Here is a 9,207-nt window from a genome sequence, read left to right as displayed (position 1 = left end):
TTCTGGCCTCCAAGGTCACTGCACGCACGCACGTGTGCAGTACACTGGTACACGTGCAGACAAAACACCCATAGACACAAAGGGGGCGGGGTGTGTGTGTGTGTGTGTGTGTGTGTGTGTGTGTGTGTGTGTAAGTAAGATGATCGATTTAAACTCCCTTGTGTAGGGATAGCTGTTCTATGACTGACCCTAGAGACGTAGCAGGTAACTGTCCTACCTACCTATGACCTTGAAATACCTGCCCCTGGGGTGTGGCTCCAGGCTACTCTTAAGACCTGAGACGCGCTACGCCTCTCCCTTCTCTCTCTCGGGGGCTTGGATGCTGAGATGGACCTGGTGGAAGAACAGCGTGAGTCTGCTCTTCCAGGACCCTATGATAAATCTCCCATGCTGTAGTGACTTTTCTCCCTAATAAATTCCTTTACCCTTTAAGCAGACTCCGTGAATTTCTTGTAATACACTTGGTTTAGTTAATGATTTGTTCTAGAGCCTCTGACATCAGTACCTCTCAGATGTCAGAATCAATGATTTTATTCAGGGGAGCTGTGCTTCCTAGTGAAGCGGGAGAGGTCATGTGTAGATGTAACCAACCGTCTTATTAAATAAGAAACACAGAACCAATGCAAAGAAGAAAACCAAGAGATCAGAGCTAAGAGCCTTACCCGCCTGCTGCAGCTAGCCTCTGAAGCCAAGAGACCTCTCCAAAAAAGACCTACTTCCTGTGTGTTTGTCTTTATATAGTCTTTCTGTTCTGCCTTCTCATTGGTTGTAAACCCAACCACATGACTGCCTCATCACTGCCTGTTTGTACAGCCCTCCAGGTCTTCTATGGTATTGAGATTTAAAGGCATGTGTCTCCATGCTGGCTGTATCCTTGACCACACAGAGATCTACCTAGCTCTTCTACCAAGTGCTGGGATTAAAGGCATACACCACCACCGCCCAGCTTCTGCGATGGCTTGCTATTAGCTCTGACCCCCAAGCAACTTTATTTATTAACATACAAATAAAATCACATTTCAGTACAAATAAAATCATGTGTGTACATGGGGAGAAAGCGGGGAGCAGGACTCTGTGGCAAGGAGCAAAATCTACCCAACATCTGCAGAAGCCACGTCAAGGATGCTTTAGAACTCTTCAGAGGCTGGGGTTAAGATCTAATGAGTCCCATCGGGGGTTGAATCGGCTCGCTTTTCCTGTGGCAAAGACGAAGGAGAAGTGGTTAAAACCTCTTTGATAACTATCCAGAAACATCGATCCCAACACCCCAGGCTCAGCTGAGGACCCCACCAAATACTGTCAGCACAAGACTGTCTCTCAGCCACGAGAGGTGGAAACGGGGGCTGTTCAGTGCAGGCAGGTGAGGTCTAAAGCCCAAGCTCAGACGACAAGGACATGACTCAGGAGGAGTGTGAAGGAGAAGACCTAGGAGCCCAGGGGACTGCTCATGGGCTTTCCTACACACAAGTATTTTCAAGGTTTATTTATTGAATTTTTTTTTAAATTTTGTGTGTATGTGTGCACACATGCATGCACCAGGACAGGGCGTCAGATCCCCTGGAGCTGGAGTTATAGGCCTAGAGCTAGGTGTCAAGGAAAATTACCATGTCTTAGCCACAGAAGTTTTCAAAGAACAGTTTATGAGGAGAATGCCTTTAATCCCAGCTTTAGGGAGGCAGAGGCAGACAGGTATCTGTGGATTCAAGGCCAGCCTGGTCTACAGAGTGAGTTCTACAACAGCCAGGGCGGTTGCACAGAGAAACTCTGTCTGGGGGGTCGAGGAGTGATGAGAAAAAAAATGCTTTCCCAATTCTGTGACTGTGAATATAAAAATGGACAGTGAGCAACGAGTTCCCGGAGTGCTAATCCTGGCCAGCCTTCCCTCCCCCACCTGCTCAGGGCCACCAGTCGGGTGGGGACAGCAGCACTGTGCGGCCAGCCCCGCCTCCCACCTTCCGGGCAGCTGCCTGAGGGGAAATCTCTAAATGGGGACAGCTGCTGCTTTCTCAAGGCCATTTCTGGGCATGTCTGCTTAGATCAGGTAAAACACTGTGAAATATCAAACAGCTTAGCCACATGGACGTGAGCCTAAAATCACATGGAGAAACCACATACAGGCAACAACGGCCAGACCATACATTCAAACGAACTTTTACATAAATCTGTGGCCATGTGTGTAGGTGACCAGTGTCCTGGCCACAGCAACCCACCCGGAAGCCATGCTCTCAAGGACAACTTCTACAACAATGCACCCGGAGCTGCCCGGACGTCACAGCCCACAGCTCCCATCCCCAGGCCAGCCAGGGCCAACGGGCTCCCTGCCAACTGCATGAGAGCCGCATTGGCACTGACCCACCCCCAACACCCCTCGCCAACAGCTCTACCCCGACTTCCCCCACTCCTCTGCCTGCCTTGAGTCTCTGCCAGTCTCAAGCCATGATATCTGACACTCCAGTCATGGCAAGCTCTAAAGAAACCTCTTGTTTTCATTTGGATGGACATCTTTACTTCTGCAATACTGCTAGCAGATCCTCACACAACCCTGGGTCAAGGCAGGAAGCCATCTACGTTCCCAAAGGCCCAGACCTCCAACAGCTTGCCTGAGGCTGCTGTTGGGACAGTAAGTTGTTCAGGGATTCTAGTTCAATACGGTGAGCCAGGGAGGGGACTTTCAACCCAGGTCACCACCATCACAGGGTCCTTAGGAGAGAGAAACTGAACTCAACTGTGAACACAGACGGGCAAGTGGGCATTCCGAACCTAAAAGAAGGTGGGGTTCAGAGGGCAGGAAGAGGAGGCCTCAGGGGGAAAGAGGACTGCAGTAAAATGAAGGAGGCAGAGATCTTGTCGAAGGCAGGGCGGAGCAGACACCACCTGGGAGAGGAAGCTAGGACTGAGGTAAGATTGTGAAGCTCAGCAAGCTTCTTGAGGGATGAACACAGGGCCGACAAGCACTGAAGTCCAACCTTGTGTCTTCTCTGGACCACTATTAAGTCTAGGTGTCCAATAATCTAGAGATTATTTTTGGGTTTGGGGATTTGGCTCAGTGGTAGAGTGCCTGCCTAACAAGCACAAGGCCCTGGGTTCGGTCCTCGGCTGGGGGTGGGGGGAGAAGAGAAAAAGAGATTATTTTTGTGACATTGTGATCTACAGACTTCATGTTTGAGAACACTGAAATTACAAAAATAGTCATAAAGAAACTTCCTAATGCTTTAAGCACGTACATGCCTTTGCGATGGACTGTATTCATACCTGTCCTGGTCCCACTGGACTCACAGGCTGGGACTGGACCCTCCGGGTTCCATCCTGGGTTACAGATTCCTGTGCTCTTGTCCCTGGAGTGACTGTGAAAACTAAGATCCTAAACACAATGGTGGTGAAACCATTCTCAGAGGAGACAGCACTTCAAAGTGTGTAGAGAGTCAAGCCGAGATCCTCACACAGTTCCTAGCACACCCCATGATTCAGATACTATAAAACCAGACAAGTAAAAGTCACTCTACAGAAGTGGTCCTTCATCGTCCTTAATACTCAAGCCTCAGAAGATCATGAGGTCAAAATGAATTTCATAATAACCCAAGGTCTGCTAATGGGCGATGCTTGTCATTGCTATCTTCCATGAAATAGAGGTCCATTCTCAAGATGTTTCAATTTCAGTCTCAATATAAAAAACATGAATATTTATAATCCAAAGTTTATGCATTTAACAAAGGTTTAAATTTTAACAAAGTAGTAAGAATTGTGGGTTTTAGCCAGGCACATCTTCAATCCCAGCACTTGGGAGGCAGAGGCAGGCAGATCTCTGTGAGTTCAAGGCCAGCCTGGTCTACAGAGTGAGTTTCAGGACAGCCAGGACTACACAGAAAAACCTGTCTCAAAAAAACAAAACAAACAAACAAAAAAACCAGGGCCTGCCACTGAGCTAAATCCCCAACCCTTTTTTTTTTTTTTTTTGGTTTTTAAAGACAGAGTTTCTCTGTGGTGTTTTGGTGCCTGTCCTGGAACTCTCTCTGTAGACCAGGCTGGCCTTGAACTCACAGAGATCGGCCTGCCTCTGCCTCCCGGTGAAAATAACTTTATGGTTGGGGGGTCATAACAACATGAGGAACGATATTAAAGGGTCACAGCATTGGGAAGGTTGAGAACCAGCTCTTTTTTTTTTCCCCCGAGACAGGGTTTCTCTTGTGTAGCTTTGCGCCTTTCCTGGAACTCACTTGGTAGCCCAGGCTGGCCTCGAACTCACAGAGATCCGCATGCCTCTGCCTCCCGAGTGCTGGGATTAAAGGCGTGCGCCACCACCGCCCGGCCAAGAACCAGCTCTTAAGAGTCTAAAACTCCATTGCTGTGGATTAGGGCCCCCTCAGCCTTAACTGCCTCCTGAAAGTCCTATTTCCCAAGAACTGCTGCCTGGGAGTGTTTGGGGGATGAGGACACAACGCACAAGTCTGATGACTGGACACACGACCCACAGAAGCAGGAATGCCCACCATTTTACAGGCAGGAACCTGAAGGCTGGTCACACAGCTAAGCTACAGATCTCAGAGAAGAGCCACATCCAGCTGGCTAAGCTGCAGGGCTGCCTTCCCTCTCCAGCCCTGACCACCTTTCTCGTGTTGGCCTCTGAATCCCTGCTAGGTCTCTCTCCAGAAATGACAAACACATCAGGAGCAGGACCCGGTGACGCACAAACAGTACACCGGACAGCAGCTCCTCTGTGAGCTCAGCATCCGTCTCAGTTAGGGTTACCATTGCTATGACCAAAGCACTCGGGGCGGAAAGAGTTCATTTCAGCTTATAATTCCAGGTAACAGTTCATCACTGAGGGAAGTCAGGGCGGGATCCTGGAGGCAGGAGCTGAGGCAGGAATGCTGCTTACTGGCTTGCTCCCCATGGCTTGTTCAGTCTGCTTTCTTATGGAACCCAGGACCACCAGCCCAGGGATGGCTCCACCCACCATGGGCTGGGCCCTCCCCCATCAATCACTAATTAAGAAAATGCCTTACAGCCGGATCTTATGGTGGCTTTTCTCAACTGAGGTTCCTTATGCTCAAATGACTCCAGCGTATGTCAGGTGGACATAAAACTAGACAGGACGACCAGCCCCTTGTCAGCTCGACACACAAGCACTGTGAAGCCCCAATCTTCTCCTTCTCCCTTTCTCATTCATCCCCAAGATGAGCCGCTAACATCAACATCCCAACATAAAACATTTTTACAAACTTAAAAAAAATCCCAGTCTTTACAAATTGAAACATGTTAAAAAAAATTCAGTCATTTTTAAAATCCATCATCTCTTTTAAAAGCTAAAAAAATCTCTTTAAAAATTCAACCTCCCAATTGTGGGCTCCTGTAAAATAAAAAATAAATTACGTTCTCGTTTCAAGAAGGAAGAACCAGGGCACAGTCACAATCTGAACAAAGAAAAACCCAACTCCAAAAGCGTAAAAAACTCAATGTTCAATGTCAGGGATTCATTCAAGATCTTCTGGGCTCCTCCTATGGGCCTGGGTCACTTCTCCAGCTCCGCCCTCTGCAGCACACACAGCTTGTCTCATAGGCTCCAGCTGACTCCACCAATGCTGTTCTCGGTGGTCACCCCATGGTCCTGGCATCTCCAAAATGCTGGTGTCCTCTGCTGCAACTGGGCTGCACTTTCACCAATAGCCTCTCCTGGGCTCTCTTCCGGGACACCAACCCTGCCACACAGTGCCAAGCCTCAGCTGCTCTCCATGACCCCGTCACACCTTCAAAACCAGCACCACCTGGGTGACTCTTACACTACCAAGTTCAGCTGCCAGCGCAAGGTACAACCTTGGCCAACACAGTCAAGCTATAGATCTCAGAGAAGAGCCACATCCAGCTGGCTAAGCTGTAGAGAACGCAGCTTCTGTGTGTGGACTCTCAGGAAACATTCCAGAAGATTTCACCTCAGTGATTGCTGACCTCTTCTTAGTCACAGCTGATTCTTCAGCCCCAGCTGACCAAACACTATAGATTATTCACACAAATGGTCTGGTAGTCTTTGCTTCCCTCGGAAACTTCACGAGCCAGGTCTCCATAGTCTGCACCGTTCTCAACCTTCTTATTTTTCCAAGCTCCTACAAATCAGCCCATTGAAGTCTCAACAGTCAATGCCTTTCTTGCCCCAAGTCCTTCCACAGTCCTCCCCAAAACAACATGGTCAGGTCTGTCACAGCAACACCCCACTGGCCTGGTACAAACCTGTCATAGCTAGGGTTCCCTCTTTGCCAATGACTCCAGCTTGTGTCAAGTGGACATAAGACCAGGCAGGACCAAGGAGGGTCAAGATCATGATGGGGAAATCTACAGAGACAACTGAACCAAGCTCATAGGAACTCACGAACTTTAGACTGACAGCTGTGGAACCTGCATGGGACCACACTAGGCCCTCTGCATGCGGGAGACAGTTGTGTGGCTGGGTCTGTTTGAAGAGCCCCAGGCAGTGGGATCAGGATCTATCCCTGGTGCATGAGCTGGCTTTTTGGAACCCATTACCTATGGTGGGACACCTTGAGGAGCCTTGATGCAGTGGGGAGGGGCTTGGATCTGCCTCAGCTGAATGCACCAGGCTTTGCTGACTCCCCATGGGAAGAAAGGATAGGGGGTGAGTGGGGGGGGGATGGGAGGAACGGGGAGAGGAATGAGAGAGGAATCTGTGGTTGGTATGTAAAATGAATAAAAAAATTTCTTAAGAAAAAAAGACAGGCAGGACAGCACCCACGGTTGAGAGGGCAGAGGGCAGCAGAAGCAGACATGTGGAACGGGAGTTCTCGGGGGCTGAGACACTTGCTGACTAGTTACTGACAACGTCACCAGAGCATTCCCTTCCCTAGGGTTTGAAGTCAGGTGGAGGGCAGACAGTTCATGACAAACAGATTTCGTTGTTGACTGACGCCAGAGCAGCAACATCTTGTGGAGAACCAAGTGGAACCAGGTGGAACTGAAGCCTGAGCGGGGGAGGATCCAGCAATAAAATCCGAACGGCAGAGAAGGCCTGCAGTCACTTCAGTAGTTCGTCATCCTCAGTGGACTGTGGGTACTCTGACCCGAGTGGCAAGACGAGAAATCGAGAAACACACACACACACACACACACACACACACACACACACACACACACACACTCTCGAGTGGATGATTTCAAAACGGAAAAGAAAAAAGTTTTTTATTAAATTTTACTGAATTTCTTCTTCAACAACAAAAAGATGAATTAAAAACCAGAACCTGCAGCCAGGTGGTGGTGCACACCTTTAGTCCCAGCACTTGGGAGGTAGAGGCAGGCAGATCTCTGTGAGTTTAAGGCCAGCCTGGTCTACAGAACTAGAAAAACAAAAACAAACACCCCCCCCCCAAAAAAAACCCCAAAGGTGGCAAAGTCAAACTGAATTCCTAAAATACCAGCATATTTTGGTCTGGGTAAGCCTGCACTGTCTTAAGAAGTTGCACTCACGTAGTCAAGTTCCTAACTGAGCTGGCACACTTACTCGCTGTTAAGGGAGATGTCGGTGCCTTGGACTTCATTACGTGGACATTTACAGCCAACGGGGAGCTCCGAGCCTCTCAGGAAACGCCATCTAAAGGAAGCGAAGACCCATGAATGAGCGCACGTCCGCATGCAGAAAGGTGTCAGGGGATGTCCTTCCACAGCTGACAGACCTTCTGCTGTCCCTTCCCCTGAAACGTGAGCACCGTTGATATTCCTGTCGCCGACCCTTGGCCCCTCCCACTGGCTCAAACATCCCATTTTTCCTTTGCAGGCTTTCTGAGCGCCAAGATCTGAGCACCTTGGGATTGAGAGGCCTAGGAAGTGTGAGCCCGCTGTGGCTCCCCCGTTTTACTTTCTTTCTCAATTCCATCTTCTTACAGGAAAAGATGGGGGTTCCACAAGCTAGTCTTTGGGTACTGCTCCAAACTGCATGGGACATGGAGAGGAATCAGGTAAAATTTAAAGGACACCAGAGGTGCACTGTGTGGTCGCTTATGCTCTGGGAAGTCTTCCAAAGAGCGAAGGAGATGGAATGGAACACATCGCAGAAACATCCTGACATGGTGTGCTGGTTGGCTTTACTTGTTTCGGTGAGGAGCTGTCTGCACTGGGTTGGCCTGTGGACATGCCTGCGCAGTTGTCTAAAGTTAAGTGATGTGGGAAGACTCTGCCCACTGTGGGCAGCACCGTCCCCTAGGCTATATCAGAGTGGGGAACCTGAGCAGCACAAAGCAAACAGACGAACACATTCATTTCTCTCTGCTTCAGACCGTGTATGTCTGTTTTTAGGTCCTGCTGCCTTGACTTCCCCATGTGAGAACCTGGAAATATGAGCCGAAATTAACCCCTTCCTCCCCCATGTAGCTTTTGGCATGATGTTTTACCACATCAACAGAAATCAAACTAGGAAACACGATGACAGAGAAAAAGAGTATTAGGAAAAGGCAAATGCCAGGCAAAGAAAAAGAATGCCAGACAACCTACATGGAGTTCATAGGCCAGTCAGGGCCACCCAGGGAGACCCTGTGGCCATACATGCATACATACATAAATACATACATACATACATACATACATACATACAGTATAGAATTGTACACAGGGTAACTGCTAGTGGCTGTGCTTGAAGCTGGTTTGCATGATGGTGTGCTGATACACTGGGAAACCTTCAGAGGAGGGACCTGGGGGTACCCCTTGGATCATGGGGCAGGTGTTTCCTGGGAAACTCTGGCTCGCCATCCTCCGAGGATGGTTAGAAAAACCTGTGCCACCTTTACTTCCTGTTCTGAGGTATGGCCTTGCACTCCTGCATCTGCCATGGGTCCCCCACCCAAGCCTGCACATTGCTTATTGGGCTTACAGCCTCTAAAACTCTTTGTAAAGGTGTCCTGCCTCAAGTATTTCATTACAGTAACGAAAAGTGGACTAACACAATGATTAAGACAAAACAAGGGCCTTATGATATTATTACAAAGCGAGAGAAAACAATAGACCAACTAGCTATTCCTGGAAACTGAGTGGCTTTGCCGCAATGATTATTCATCAGAGAAAGGTTGGTAAACAATGAAGACCAAGACCCTCCAGCCCAAGGAGCACCAGTGTCCCTGGGTCAAGAACCAAGCAGACATCACTGACAGTCCCTACGAGGACACGGGTAAGAATAGCTTCTGGAGCTACAGTGTGCTCTGACTTCTTGGGTCA

General features: G+C 49.0%; 1 long non-coding RNA gene across 1 annotated transcript in view; it reads right to left on the bottom strand.

Annotated features, from left to right (window-relative positions):
• Positions 1-978: 978 nt before the first annotated feature.
• Positions 979-9,207, bottom strand: part of LOC119089205 — a 54,428-nt gene continuing 46,199 nt past the window's right edge. The window contains exons 2-3 of the long non-coding RNA XR_005093069.1: positions 7,505-7,594; positions 979-1,196 (exon numbers count right to left, since the gene is read on the bottom strand). This is a non-coding gene — a long non-coding RNA (uncharacterized LOC119089205). The remainder of the gene's footprint in view (positions 1,197-7,504; positions 7,595-9,207) is intronic.

This window comes from Peromyscus leucopus, chromosome 17, assembly GCF_004664715.2.
Source record: "Peromyscus leucopus breed LL Stock chromosome 17, UCI_PerLeu_2.1, whole genome shotgun sequence".
Classification (NCBI taxonomy): Eukaryota; Metazoa; Chordata; class Mammalia; order Rodentia; family Cricetidae; genus Peromyscus; species Peromyscus leucopus.
The sequence above is the reverse complement of the archived record's forward strand: the minus strand, read 5'-3'. Positions and strand labels throughout refer to the sequence as shown.